The following is a 15661-nucleotide window of genomic DNA, read 5'->3' on the forward strand; positions in this document are numbered from 1 at the left end:
TCAGGGCGGACCTCTCCTCATGGTGGTGATGCTGAGAAGGAAGAACGCAGTCAGCCTCGTGGTCCGGAGGGAAGTCAAGGCACGAACTGCCCGCCCACTTGTCCGACACATGAGGGACGCTGGAGGCAGAAAGAGTCGGCCTAAGTCCATCAGTAGAAAGAGCGGTCTCATTCCGGCCAGGGTGGCTCTGAGAGTTTGAGAAAGAAGCCCCCTCAGAATCAGTGGGGGCGTCAGCTGGAAGCTTGTTTAGTTAAGAAAATAGTCTGTTCACGTAGGATTTGAGCAAAATGGCGGGGTGAGCTGACCCGGGACTCTCTCCCCTCCAAAGTACAACAAAGGACTGACAAAAAAACCCTGAATTGCAGCTAATGAACCTAATGCCAGGACTCAGAGACCTACAGTATCAAAAGACAGAGGATGGACCCCCTGCTGCCCACCTCGGAGGAGCTGGAACGGGGTAGGAGAGAACTTTGCTCCCTCCCCTAGAAACCGGGATCGCTGCACGGGTCGGGAAGGAGCGGGGGCGGGGACGCATGACGGGGGATCACCTAGGACTCCCGTCCACCGGTACAGTGGAAACCCGCTGACGGGGGAAAGCCTCCGTGTGCGCGGACCCCATAAACCCAGGGCCCCGGGAGACCAGGGAACAAAACTGATGAATCCACATTGGTGCGCAAGAGAAACCGCCCCCACCTCCCCACCCCCACCCAGCAAAGCGCACTGGGCGCCGCCATCTTGCCCGAAGGCAGAGAGCTCAGAACACGCGGCACTAGACCCCCATCTAGTGGCGACGGGCTGTAACTGCAACCGAATTCTACCACCATGCGAAAAAACCACTCCTCTACCACCCAGCAATGTATAAAAGCCCCAGACCAGAAGGAAAACAATAAAAACACAGAATTAGGTCCTGAGGACTTGGAAATAGGTAAACTAAGTGATAATGTTCTTTCGCAGTGAGGAACATATGTAGGCATTTCTATTGGGTGTTTATCTAAGAGAGGAATTTTGGGGACCTAGAGTATGTGAAGCTCCATCTTCAGGAGATCTTAAAAGAGCTTTTGAAAGTGGCGGACACCCTCAGCAGTCTGTGAGGGCCCAGTTACTCTCCATCCTCACCGACTCTTCATATTTTCAGTGGTTTTGTTTTAGTCATTGTGCATTAGTATCACATCTTGGTGTTAATTTACATTTTCCCCACCAGTAACAATGTTATGCACCTTTTCAAATACTTGTTGGGCATTTAATTTTCTTCTTTGTGAAACGCCTAGTTGAATCTTTTGCCCATTTTTTTCTGGTAAGTTGTCTGTTTTCTTAATAATTTATGGGAGTTAGTTACGTATCTTACATGAGGCTTTTCCAGATAAAATATGGCAAGTGTTTATTCCCATTCTGTTCTTGCCTTCTCACTCTCTCGAAGATATCATTTGACGAGGAGATGTTCTTAATAATAAAGTCCAATTTATACATTTTTGTGTTTATGTTTAGTGTACCCTCTGACCTGCCTAAGAAATCTTTGCTTGCCCCAAAGTCATGAAAATATTCCCCTGTATTATCTACTACAAATGTCATTGTTTTAAACATCCACATTTGGATGTAAAATCATCTGGAATTGTCCTTTGTTTATGGTGTGAGGCAGGAGTCAAGGTGAATTCTTTCCCGTCTGGATAGCCAGTGCCCCTGGACCACTGACTGAGAAGACTGTCTTCTCCCCAATGCTCGGCCTGACTCTTCTGTCACATACAAATGTTCACGTCTGTGGGTCTCAGGGGGACTCTCTCTTCTTCTTCCTTCTCCTTGTGGCTGTCCTTGCAGTAGGACGGCACGCTGCCCTGATGCCTGTAGCTTTATACTAAGGCTTCATATCTGGTAGTGGAAGCTCTCCGGGGTTGTTCTTCTTCTAGATTGTCTTGACTATATGTGGCCACTTGTATTTCCTGCGCCAGGTGACGTAGAGGGTCAAATTTGAGTGCTGAAAATGGCCAAGTGGTCTCCGTCCTCCAGGAGCTTTCAGTCTGGCTTAGAAATGGAGAGCCATGCCAATCTTCTCTGGATTCCAGCTGGAGCATCTAGAGCCCATTGAGGCAGAGCGAGAAGGTGAGGGCATGCAGTCTGGAAAGACTCTGCTTGGGTTCGTGGGCTGGAGTTCCCTTAAAGGCACTGGAGTCCTTCTGTTCTGGTGGGTTCTGGGGGCACCTTGGTGAGAGGAGGGACGTCTCCAGAGACTGAGACATTGGTGGGGGCCATTGTTCTGAACTGGTCCAGGCATGCTGACACACAGACCCTGGTGGGTGCTAAAGTTGATGATTTCTATTCCTTTCTAAGGTGTTCCCACACCATCAATAAACTGTTTTCTGTTCTGTCATGAAACCTACTTGATGCCTCTCTTCTTGACTGAGTACAAACCAGGAAGGTCTGGGGTGCAGATCTCAAATATATGAATCATTGCTTCTGCCCCCAGGCAGCTGAAACTGTTCACTTATATTTCCTCACTCTTTGATACTCACTAAATACTACAGATAATCTTATTTCACATGACGCTTTGGGGAGGGAAGCTACAGATTGAACTTTTTTTCAAGTGAGCCTAGGACACGTTCTTTTGTACTTACATTTGGAAACTGAGGCAGGTCTAACATCCTATAATCCATACACCCCTAATCAAATAACTGAACCACCTTTTCAAGGGCAGACTGAGTTCAACCTAAGAAGGTTGCCTAGCTTCCTCTGAGAAGCTAGCCTCAATTCTCAAAATTCCTGCCCTACAACCAGAAATCGAGTTACCTGTCAAACTGACAAAAACCACTTGCGTAGGCTAACCTTCAGAAACCTATATACGTAATCTGCACTTTCCTTGGCCATTATTTAAAGGGCTTCTGAATGGACTATACATTGCACAAACCGTGAGAGTCAATGAGAAAAAGAGAGTAAATACGAGTGAATGGTGTAAATGAATTGCTTTATCTCCTCAACTTAATTCCATTCCCATGTACTTGAAACATTTACCACAGATAATCTGACATCTTAGAAATGGAGTGTTAACAGTACCTCAGAATAACCCCCATATGAAGGCCTCGCCAACCAGGCCTGCAAAGACTATGGTACAGGGAAGAGAAGGTTTGGGAGTCAGACAGACAGGGGAAATATTTTAATCCCAGCTCGGCCACTAAGCAGTTGCGTAGCCCTGGGCATACACGGGTGTAAGCTTCAGTTTCCCCAACTGTAAAATGGGGATAACAACACCTGCCTCAAAAGACCACTAGGATTCAGCATGAGGGAATCCGTGAGAGCACCTGGCACATGGCAGGCACTCAACAGTCAGAATGAGTGAAATCTTTTGGTTTCCACCAGATATCAGTGCTAGCAAATGCAGTCATACAACCCGGTGTTTCCTCTTCCTTTGTCAGGCATCATTATTTCTAGAATTATTGTAAGGCATCATTACGATTAGAACTCAAGCATCTGGAAGAGTGCACGCACACCACAGGGACTTAGAGACTTCGAACTCAGGGAAATTGAATTCTGGTTAGAGAAGAAAAGTTCCTGAAAAATGAACAATAACACAAAATGTTCAACTGCCTGTCACAGACCATAATTTCAAAGGAGAGAATGATTACTTAAAGATGACACGACCAAGCAAGACTTCAGGGAAGAACTGGAAACAGGAAAACCTTGAAATAAGGCCAAGACATAGCTATGGGGAGGAGGAATGAGAAATCTCTTAGAGAATGGAACAGATTTCACAGAGTAGCAGCAGTGGGCATGTGTATCCATCAGGTAGTCAGGGAATAATAAAGAGACCAATTCTGCTGTAGCGCAGAGTTTTGTGTAGGTGAGTGACAGAACATAAGACCGTAAAGTAGTCAGGGATGACATTAGGAGAACCCAAAAAACAAATTTCAGAGAAATAAATCATGTTTGGCAGAAATCATAGACTTTTTCAAAACAAACCATGAACAACCCAGTGAGCTAACAAGACCGATCGATCAGAGATGTCAGTGAGTAGACTGGAGAGGAGAGAGACAGAGACTAAGTGACCAGTTAGGAAGCCACTGTCACAATCCTAGCAGAGAGTGATGAAAACCTGAATTGGCATGATGGTGGCATGACGGTAAAGATGGAGACAGAGATGAGAGGTATAATACAAAGTCTCACAGACCTGAACGCAGAGGGAAGAAGCATGGATGACAGGGTAGACTCAAGAGTGGGAGCCTGAGAGAATGGCAGCACCATGAGAGGAAGAGGCAAGTCTGGAGTCATCTAGGGACACAGAAGGCAAATGTGGTTTCAGATGGGTTGTTACCAAGGTGATACCCAGAAAAAAAATACTAAAAGTCAGCACACAAAGACCTGAGTTCTAGATGGGAAGGGAAGCCCTCTGCTCACCAAGCGTGGCTGAATCCACGCAAGGTGCAAAGATTCCAGCGCAAAGAAAGAAAATGGGACCAGCACACTGAGTATGGCCCTCCCTGAAACCCAGGTTCATGAAACAAGCGAAATCCTCAAAGAAATCAGAGAAGTAGCAAAAAAAAAAACCCAAAATTTAGTGGTGTCACTAAGGCCAAGGAGATGAGTCTCAAGAAGAGAGAGGAGGTCAAGAAAGCCGCATCCCACAGAAAAATCTAAGATGAGAGCTTGAAAACAAGTCATCACACATGACAATTATGAGGCCCCTGGAGACGTTCAAAAAACCAGGTTCAAAGAAGTCTCAGACGGCAGGAAGAAATAAGGAAGTAGGAAGAAAGCAGGAGCAGTATCTATACTCTATACTTTCAAAGGCACTTTCCTAGTAGAAGTCTCATTCAGATTTGTAATCTGGAATAAAGAACATGTGGTTTTAAGAAAATGAGAGGCCGGCCCAGTGACACAGTGGTTATTTAGTGGCCCAGGGTTCGCAGGTTCAGATCCAGGGCAAGGACCTACACACCACTCATCAAGCCATGCTGTGGCAGTGTCCCACATATAAAATGGAAGCGGATGGGCACAGATGTTGACTCAGGGTGAATCTTCCTCACTGCCCCCCAAAGAAGAAAAAAAAAAAGCAAATGAGAGAATCTGATACTACAAACTTCCTTTAGTGGTCACAGGCCCTAATCTTTCCCTTCCACTCTCCTTGTTTCATCTGATTTCCTTACCTTGTGTAGCCTCTCGACAACCCTATTTCTAGGCTGTACTTCTGAATCTCCTTTCAGTAAGAGAGGGCCAGGTCTAGTCACACCTGCCCTTCTCACCTCTCTCTTTTTTTCACTCACATCATATAGGCAAGGACAAATGTCAGATTTTACAAGAAAACCAAGATTTGATCAACATTTCTCTTTCATGTTTTCAAAAGGAGGCCATTTTCCAAAAAGTACATAGACAGATACTCAACATTATTAGTTATTAGGAAAATGCAAATTAAAACCACATTGAGAAACCACTTCACAACTACTAGAATGGCTAAAATTAAAAAGACTGGCCAGGATGTGGAGCAGTCAGAACTCTCAAACACTGCTGATGGAAATGTAAAATAATACAACCACTTTGGAAAACAGTTGAGCAGTTTTTTTAAAAGTTAACATACACCTACCCTACAATCCAGTCACTCTACTCCCAGGTATTTACCAAGAGAAATGGAAGCATATGTCCATACAAAGACTTGTATGGCCAAACACTGGAAGCAACTCAAATGTCCAATAACAAGTCAATGGATAACCAAGTTTTGGCATATCCATACATTAGACTACTAAGCAATAAAAACGAGTGAACTATTCATAGGTCCAACAACATAGATGAATTTCAAAATGAGTATGCTGAGTTGGAAAAAAAAAAAAGCCAGAAAAAAGGGCATGCAGACTGCATATTTCCATTTATATAAAATTTTACAAAATGTGAACTAAATCTACAGTGACAGAAAGCAGATTCATGGTTGCCTGGGGATGGACGGACGGATTGGAGAAGGACATAAGAGAGGTATCACAAAGGGCCATGATGGGGGCTGTTCCCGTGGTGCAGTGGTTAAGTGCGCACGTTCCACTTTGGCGGCCCGGGGTTTGCCAGTTCGGATCCCGGGTGCGGACATGGCACCACTTGGCAAGCCATGCTGTGGTAGGTGTCACACATATAAAGTAGAGGAAGATGGGCATGATGTTAGCTCAGGGCCAGTCTTCCTCAGCAAAAAGAGGAGGATTGGTAGCAGTTAGCTCGGGGCTAATATTCCTCAAAAAGCAAAAACAAAGGGGCATGAAGGAACTTTTGAGGGTGACGGATATGTTCATTATCTTGATGGTGATGGTTTTATAGGTATATACCAAACTGATCAAACTGCATATATTAAATATGTACAGCTTATTTTATGCTAATCATACCTCAGTAAAGCTGTTTTTAAAAAATGAAAGTTGAGACAATTGGCAAAATTTGAATGAGGACTGTGTATCGTATTATAAAGCAAAGTTAAATTTTTCTTTTTGAGGAAGATTAGCCCTGAGCTAACATCTGCCGCCAATCCTCCTCTTTTTGCTGAGGAAGACTGGCCCTGAGCTAACATCTTTGCCCATCTCCCTCTACTTTATATGTGGGACGCCTACCACAGCATGGCTTGCCAGGCGGTGCCATGTCCACACCCGGGATCCGAACCAGCGAACCCCGGGCTGCCGAAGCGGAATGTGCGCACTTAACCGCTGCGCCACTGGGCTGGCCCCAAAGTTAAATTTTTAAAAATGAAGAAAGTGGATGTCCTAAATCCCCATAATATAAAGTCACCATGAAGGCTGGGGACAAGGGCTTCTCTCTGATAAAGTGGGAACATCAGTTGCGCACTCCCACTGCTATCCTATTTTTGAGAGAAAAACAACCAGCTGTGCCCTTCATCAAAGAATGCCCTCTTAAGCAATCTTTCCAAAGTACATGCCTGCCTGTACTCTTTCATGTCTAAAACTGTTTGCACTACGTCATCCTCCGAGGACAAACAAGTTCCATCTCCCTGTGGCTCCGCAGACCAGAGCAGGGCCCGTGGCCCTAAAAGGAAGGTGTAGAGAGCTTCTCTGGCCAATGTCAGGATCCCAGTTCTTTACCTGCGTGATTTCTTCATCAGCAGCCGCGTGGATCCCCCAGACATTACAAAGACGAACTTCCTCTCCGAGAAGTCCTTGCTGCTCAAAGAGTCTCACTCTTAGACAAACCAGAACCAGACATTTACCAAACAGTTTAGGCCTGAAGGTCCCATTTTGGATGCTCAGGAGGGGTGCCAGGCAAGCAGGAAAGGTCAGAATCCCCAGTTAGTCTCTCTTCGGAAATGACTGGAGGATAAAATCCCCCAGGTCTCAAGCCACACGCAAGAAAAAAACAGCAATTGTGAACTTTTCCTACGTATTTATGAGAATAATTACCAGGCTGAATGCCCATCTCTATGTTCCCATCCGGTGTCAAAAAGATATGGCTAGCACTTAGATTAAAAACAAAGCATCCAGGGGCCAGCCTCGGCCGAGGGGTTAAGTTCACATGCTCTGCTTCAGCAGCCCAGGGTTTGGCCGGTTTGGATCCTGGGTGTGGACATGGCACCACTCAGGCCATGCTGAGGTGGCGTCCCATACAGCACAACCAGAAGGACCTGGAGAACTAGAATATACAATTATGTACTGGGGGGCTTTGGGGAGAAGAAATCAAAAAAAAAAGATTGGCAATAAATGTTAGCTCAGGTGCCAATCTTTAAAAATAAATAAATAAATAAAGCATTCAATATGGCATTATAATTATCGTTCTAAAACTGACTTTAAAAATAATCAGGATAAATAAATGTTAACTTCAAAATAGCCACATGTTTATTCTGCTTTCTATCTTTAAAACTTTAAGAAACTAAATTTTCTCAAAGTAATCACACACAGAAATATATAATATGCTCTATTTAAAACATAAAAGAGTTCCTGTCGCCACGTGAAAATTTCAAAATATTCTTCAATTTCTTATTCTAGTATCTTACAGAAGGTACAGTGAAATGATACCATTCACAAGTTTACACAAACTCAAGATACTCTCTTATATCAGTTAAAACACTCTAAAACTGTATTTTACATGCACATACTTTATTCTGTACTATACCTTAGTTCAGATACTACACATCCATAACTACATATTGCTCTACAGAATAAGAGGCACAAAATCCCATACGTGATTCTTTATGGGCGATTTGGGGGGTCTTTCAAGGGAAATTGTGGCCATATGTGATTCTGTCTTTATACACCAACCTAGGACCCGACCCCACAGTATAGACTCTCCTGGAAGCAGCTGCAGTTTCCTTACAGGACAGGTAGTTGAAATTAGGGCAAGGATTTTATGCACAGGAAATCCACAAGGACAACCTTCACCAAAACCGGCAGAAGAGCCCAGCAAGAAGGCTCCAGACCGCCCACTGCTCTGGAGCCAGAGGGACAGATTCCTGTGTGTGTCTCACTAGCGCCTCCCCAGCCTGCAGAATCGTATCCTGTCGAGTCAGATGTTTTGCCTGTAGTTCAGATAAATGCTTCCCGGACATTTCCATGAGATGGCTCTAGTGATGATAGTTTTTTCCCAAAGAAGACAAGACAGACTTGGTTCTTCCTTTCACGTGATCAATGCACGCTCATCTCCATTATGTTCTAGTCCATCCTCGTGATCATTAATTCTCTATATTACTATATCTTGAATATCCTTTCTTCTTTGGCTCTTACTTTAGCACTGGTTTCCATTTTTCATTATATCAGCAAGGAAACTTTAGCCCTATTATCCATAAACTGAAGCCACCTCATAGTCCCCTCATGTCAAGCTTTTTAACTAACCTCAAATACAGGAACATGATAACACTCATTATCAATGAGAATTCAGAACATTGTTCTGTTCTAGTTAATGAAGTGAGGCAGAAAACAAAAAGTCTAACTAGAAAGGAGGAGACAAAATCACATTATTTGTACACAACATGATAGCATATCTTTAAAAAAAAAAAGTAGAGAAAGACTGAATCGCCAGAAAAGCTACTAAAACTAAATGGGAATTCAGTCAGTAAGCACTGCTATCGTCTGCCAATAATGAGCGAGGACAACACAATGAAAAGATGCCCTCATTTTCATCCACTTACAGCACCAGCAGCAGGACGAGTACTTCATCCTCACACGCAGAATCTACTCCAAGTGCGTTCACTTGGCCCACAGAAAAATCCGAAGACTTTAACATCCTCCCCCTCCCACTGTAGCCTAGACCACTGCCAGGCTGTCCCCCTCCAAAGCGGGTATAAAAATTCTGAACCTTCCAGGAATCTCTTCTCTTTGGCCTGGAGGAGATTTGAATCTTTTAAAACAAAATAATACAACTTAACATACGTAGGGGCCGGCCCTGTGGCCAAGTGCTTAAAGCTCCGTGCGCTCCGCTGCAGCGGCTCAGGGTTCGTGGATTCGGATCCCAGGTGTGGACCTGCTCCACTCCTCAGCCAAGCAGTGGAGACATCCCACATACAAAGTAGAGGAAGACTGGCACAGATGTCAGCTCAGAGCTAATCTTCCTCGGGCAAAAAATAAAGGAGGAGGATTGGCAACAGATGTGAGGTCAGGATGAATCTTCCTCAAAAAAAAAACTTATGATATGTAAACATTAAGAAATAAAACTCCTTCTAAGTTTGACCAGCAAATTCATTGTCTAAAACAAGAAGATAGTAAAATCAAAATGAATAGCCAACAAAAGAACTGCTGTGACACTCCCACGTTCATCAGTAGCATTAGCTGTGCTGAAAACTGAGTTAGAGAGAGAGAAAGACCACACGCTGTTGTTCTCAAACACTCAGGCCCCTGCTTGTGCTGGTTTACACAGAACTGAGAGAAAACCTGAGTGAGAAAACTACCTACTAATAGCTTCTTAAAACTTGTTGGGACCCTAAAAAACCACATTTACATCTCAGCTCCTAGGCAAAGTCATCTCTAAGCCAATCCAAAAATAAGACGGTTTACTCTTTTCTACAGCCTTGTTAAGCTAATTTTTCCCCATGTCAGTGGTATATACTTTACAGCAACATTCTTCAATGCAGTTGCTAACGTGCAGACAGGAAGTGTTCCAGGCCATCTTCTCTGAACTCCCTTCCCACCTGTGTGGCCCACCCAAAAACCATTCCTCTTCTTCCTAGCTAACACAACTCTAGTCTTTTTCACCTTCCTGTGCTGTCATGACCTCCAGAGAAGGTGAGACTCCTCCCCAGTCCAGAGTGAATTATGTTGGGTCAGAGTTCATCACAGTGATGGTATTTCCACGACCAAGCCACTGGTTTAGGCATGGACACAATTCTGGCCTGGGAGATGGGAGGCGTAGTTTCTGGAAAGTTTTCCTCAGGCTTTAAGAACACAGAATGGGTACAGTCTCTTTTTCACGTCTCTGGATGTGTAGTTACATAAAGACTTGAAGTCACTGAGCTGCTGGACCAACCAGCCTTGGAAACTCCCACTTCAAGACCTTTCGTTATGTGAGATAAGAAACGCCCCCGGTGTTCAAGCTGCTTCTGTTGAGTTTTCTGTCACTTACTCCCAAAAGCTTCCAAATAAAGCACCATCTAGTCTTCTAGCTAGTATTACTCCACCTGTAGAAGAAGCCTCTAACAGCGGACAGAAAAGACAAAATCAACCAATCTGTGAAACTGGAAGAGGATCTGTCCTTTACGGCCAAACTAGCTCTTCACAAAGAGGAGCTATTATTGATCATTTGGAAACTATTCTGTCTTTGGTAGCAATTACCCTCTCTCTTTTTTTGAGATGAGTGCTTCTCACATAAATCAAATGTCCTTATTTAATATGGGGGGAGGCAGGGAAGAGATTTTGATTACTATAATCTTACTAATTTACAAACAGTAACAACCTAATCCTAATTTATCTCTCTTGGGACCAGACTAAGAAATAGGCCTAAATCAAAGGGACCTAGTTCACACATAAAGATGAATTCCCTGAGAGAAAGGACTATGGAGAAAAAATTCTCCAGGGACAACGTGGAATCTCCTCGATGAAAGCCTGTAGAAACAGAAGATTCATGCAGCTGTGAAGCCTTAGGCACTATACTTGGATCATACGGCAATTCAAGATCCCTGCCACGCTGATCTAAAGAGAACATTTATCTTCTTTCTAAACAGAAATGTAGAAAAACATCTAAGTGTTAAAATAAAAGCAAAAACTTCTTAATCTCAAACTCTACGACAATTATATATACTTATGCAAACCATTTGCTATGGCAAATCCACCTCATTACTCTAGGGAGCAAAAAAGGCAAACAGTATGACCAAAACTCCTACTATGTCTCAATTCCCGTCAAATCGGACGGTGTCAGGAAGTGCCTTATTCAGCCAGAAAATGTCCAGTGACTAATTTAACTGAAAGGTAATTTATTTAATTAAAAAGAGAAATGGAAGCACTTACTGGATTAAAAAAGAAATGGTATATATACTTATCAGAATCAAACAGTTTCCACCCTACGGCAATTCGATAACTAAGTGAATACACCTTTTTAAATGTTTTTAGATTAAGAACTTTACTGTCCAGGAGTAGTGCTGACTATAGACTGTCTTATTAAAAATACAGTTTGAAATATTTAAGATTTATGGCTCCAGGGCACTAAATCCCCACTCACATTTATAATGACCAAAACGTAGAAGATGAACATTGAAAAGCAACTGCAAATAAGTGTTCACTTCTCCAGGGAAGTCGTAAGGTCTGCCGACATGATGTGCAATGGATAACTGGTCTTCGGTTCAGCAACTAAGACATAAATTATGTGTCAGCTGCTCACACAGGCGCAGGACAAGGAGGGCAGTGATGGTATGGGAAAGAACGTGAGTCTCAGAAATACAGCCTACTGCTATCGTCCCTTTCCCGCTTGTACACATTACATTCAGGCACCATTTCCAAGTGATTACAGACCCAGAGATGCCTAGCCTGGGGAGCAGACAGTTCTTCTGCACATGTTAGGCAATGGAGACTCTATCTGGTTTCGCTGTACAATGCACATCTTGCACCATCATACGTAGTGGCCCCAAACTCACCTTCCGGAGCCCCGTGCCCGGCAGCAGATGGGAACTCCCAGGTCTTTTAGGAATGGGGGAAAGGAAGTCTCATTCTTAACAAATTCAACCACCAAAGCCATCCCTCATTCTAGAAAAGTTGGAGGCAGCAAAGGTTCCATTAAATTGGGCCCTATTTCTCACTAAACAGAGAAAGAAAGAATTCTCCAGCGAGATCAAGGAGTCAACATTTATAGGTTTGTTGCTCAGATGGAAAGTAAATCTTCACTTTTTCAGCAAGGCTTTTTACAGCACAGACTTCAACTTTATTGAGAGGATATTAATATATCTGTATTATGATTTTTCTGTATATGATTATTCACTTAAAATGCTCTGTATTTTTCAAAGGAGGGCCTATAACTATAAAAGAAGCTATAAAAGGTACAATGTGCCATTAATGATTTTTTTAAATGATGGCTTTATTTGTTTTTTATTTGTTTATTTAAACTTTGCCTTTGAAGATTTATATGAAAAGCACATTATAACTGGGGCCAGCCCAGTGGTGTAGTGGTTAAGTTCTTGTGCTCCACTTCCGTGGCCCATGGTTTGTGGGTTTGGATCCCAGCCACAGCCCTACACACCGCTCAGCAAACCATGCCGTGGTGGCATCCCACATACAAAATAGAGGAAGACTGGCACAGATGTTAGCTCAGGGCCAATCTTCCTCACACACACACACAAATATTATAACTAACCATCACCAAAGCTTGAACTTGACTTAGGTTAATTGAGGGAATAATGTAATAAGTAGTCTTCTGGAATAGAAATACAAGACTAGCATCTACTAAATAGACCAACTCAGTATTACAAACAAATGAGAAAATATTTTGCTGTTTAAAACTGGCAATCATTTATATATTAGGAAATTACTTTGGTCCTCAAAAAAAAACTGCTTCAGCATAAAAGAAATTATACAAATACATACATACCCCTACATACTTATCCTAAAGTCAAGCCTTTGGTACTTAGAAGTAAAATAAAACATAAATCACTATTGCTTATTGAGAATGGCTATGTTAATGCCACTCTAAGTTCTATGCAAGCCTTTCACGAGCCAACAGGCAAAAATGTTAGAGATTCTCTGTAGCGGGATGGAGATTCTGCCAGCAAACAAGGGGAGTGGGTGAGAACAGCTGTTTGAATGTGACTCACCGTCTGCTCTGACTTCTGACCCCACTATGTTTTTAACTGCAGGGCTTTCTTAAGTAATTGCGAGATCCACCGACTAAGGTTTCCAGCATAGAGTTTTCAAGACCACCACCACATGTCGCAGGGACACAACCATCAGAATCAAACAAGAAACTCCCAGTCCTACTGAGCAACATGAGAAGACCAGGCAGCGTGCACCTAACAAGGCCGTGCACGCTTCATGACTCAGATGATGACATCTGCGAGCTTCAACCAGAAACTGATAGCACACGCTCTGGAGACAGGCGGCTCCAAGTCTGAATCCCAGTTTCAAAGCCTCCTTTCACCACCTGTGAGCTGTGAGAGATCCTGGGTAAATCACTTCACCTCTCAGTGCCTTTATTTCTACAGAGATACAACGGGGACAACATGGCACCTACCTCAAAAGCTGTTACGACAATGAAAATTAGGTGATATATATCAAGCACTTGGAAACACTGCCTGGCATTTTATACATAGTCGATAAATGTCAGCCATTATTATTATTACCAGTAATAGTGGTTTCTTTACTTCTCCTCCAATCCAGAAATCCCACTTCTGGAAATCTACCCTGGAGAAATAATCCAAACTACAGTAGAGGCACAAAAATACTTAGTACCATGTTATTTACAATGGTGAAAAGTTAGAGAAACCTAAATGTACACTAATAAGGAAGCAATTGAGTCATTTATCCAATATCCATCCAGCAAAATATTACTCCGTAACTAAGAATACATTAGAAACACAGTAAAGAATTATGGAGCAAAATGGCTATGTGTTTATACAATTATACAAAGCGAAAAGAGCCAAAATTTAAAACTATATGGACATCATTATAACAATCTAAAATTATACTTAAAGTGCATACTAAAAAAACTAAAGCAAGTAATACACCAAAATCATCACAGTGGATGTGAAGATAATATTTGGGGTGAATTTTTTTCTTTTCTGTACTATCACATAGTCATATTACTTTTATAATTTTAAGATTATTTTTAAATGTTTAACTTGCTACAGACTTATTTTAAGACTAATTAAATAGGGTTGGGAAAATGGTAACAAAAGTTAAACCACAAATATATTACTGAAATGGTTAAGAATCAAAGTAGAAATTAAGAATAAAACAAGTGCTTGAAATATTAACACTCAAAATAAAAATATTATTTAAAAAACTGAGTCCCTAATGAGTTACCCAGTATTTAAACTGGACAGAGTCCAGGGACCACTTACATCTGAGACTGAATGATACACATATTTTTTATTGTAAAATGACTGTCAGGGAAACGAAATGATTTAAGAGAAATGAAGACATTGCGCTGTTTTTTAGTCTTGGAAAAGCTATCTCCTGTAACAAAACCTAAATTAGTCTCGGTAACAAAGTAACATAGTAATAAATGCCTTTCCATTGAATAAATCAGACCTTATATATAACATATCTTTTCATTGTTTTAAAATGAGTCCATTTAGATAAGGTATGACAGAAATAACGTTTTACAAATTGGGGAGGAAATGGTCGATGAACATTTTATGAATTCCAGAAAATATCTAAATAGAAGGGAGGAAGGAAACAAATTTCTAACCAAACTCACTATTGTCCAAATCTGTTAGCTCAGGGCTAATCTTCCTCACCAAAAAAAAAACGGGGGGGGGGGGGGGGGGGGCGGGCTCATCTCTCCAAGTAGATGGAATGCTCCCTGAGGGCAGAGAATGCACTGCTTGATCTTCAGGCATCAGAGAGAGTTTAACACTGTTTTCCACACGTGGCAGACTATATAGAAAATGCTGGTTTAACTGAACTGAACATCTAAATAATCCGTTCAGAAGAGGCACCAAGGTCAGCAGTCAACTCAAAAAGGTTCCTAAACACAGGATGGGGGCAAGGGGAGGGGGCTTATTAAGGGGGAAGTGCTCCTTGCCTTTTGGCAGAAATCTTAATGTGCCACTTTAAACCAAAATAATGTGAATTTTCTCTTAAACCATAAGGCATTTGTCCATACTAAATCCACAGGCCTCTTGTACATCAGTAATGTGGGAACCCAACATTTACTAAGAGCAGCTGTAACGTCTGAGAGCAGATCACTCGTGCCACTCATTATTTATTTATTCAGAGCTATATCTAATTTCAGAAAGGATCCAGTGAAACGTACATAAGTACATATACCACAACAAGATAAAATGACATACCTAAGAGCAGAAAGAGAAAAATGGGACAAAAGAACGCTGAATGCAGGAAAGAGAGGCTGTCCTGGGAGTAGGTTCATGCACCAAATTAACGTATTCTATAAAATTCTGCACATTTGCTCGAGGAAGGTCAGAGGTTTGGCTCTAAGAATTCTAGCAGCCAACAAAAACAGGACGATCCAATCAGTTACACGAGTCAGCATCTTAAGATAAAAATAAAAGCTATCAGAGAACTCTCTCCCCCTTGGTCTTCATAAGAGGAAACTACATCGTGTAACAAAT

At 42.3% G+C, this 15661-nt stretch overlaps 1 protein-coding gene and 1 long non-coding RNA gene across 2 annotated transcripts in view; one reads left to right on the forward strand and one right to left on the reverse strand.

Moving 5' to 3' along the window:
- The window catches only part of LOC138922179 (ral guanine nucleotide dissociation stimulator-like), a 77866-nt gene that overhangs the window by 56573 nt on the left and 5632 nt on the right, over nucleotides 1–15661 (reverse strand). The gene's annotated exons all lie outside the window — the stretch shown is intronic.
- LOC138922183 (uncharacterized) lies at nucleotides 800–14633 on the forward strand. The gene is made up of 3 exons (XR_011435259.1): nucleotides 800–925; nucleotides 1944–2094; nucleotides 13226–14633. It is a non-coding gene; the product is annotated as an uncharacterized lncRNA (long non-coding RNA).

Source organism: Equus caballus, unplaced genomic scaffold (assembly GCF_041296265.1).
Source record: "Equus caballus isolate H_3958 breed thoroughbred unplaced genomic scaffold, TB-T2T haplotype2-0000563, whole genome shotgun sequence".
NCBI classification, from domain to species: Eukaryota; Metazoa; Chordata; class Mammalia; order Perissodactyla; family Equidae; genus Equus; species Equus caballus.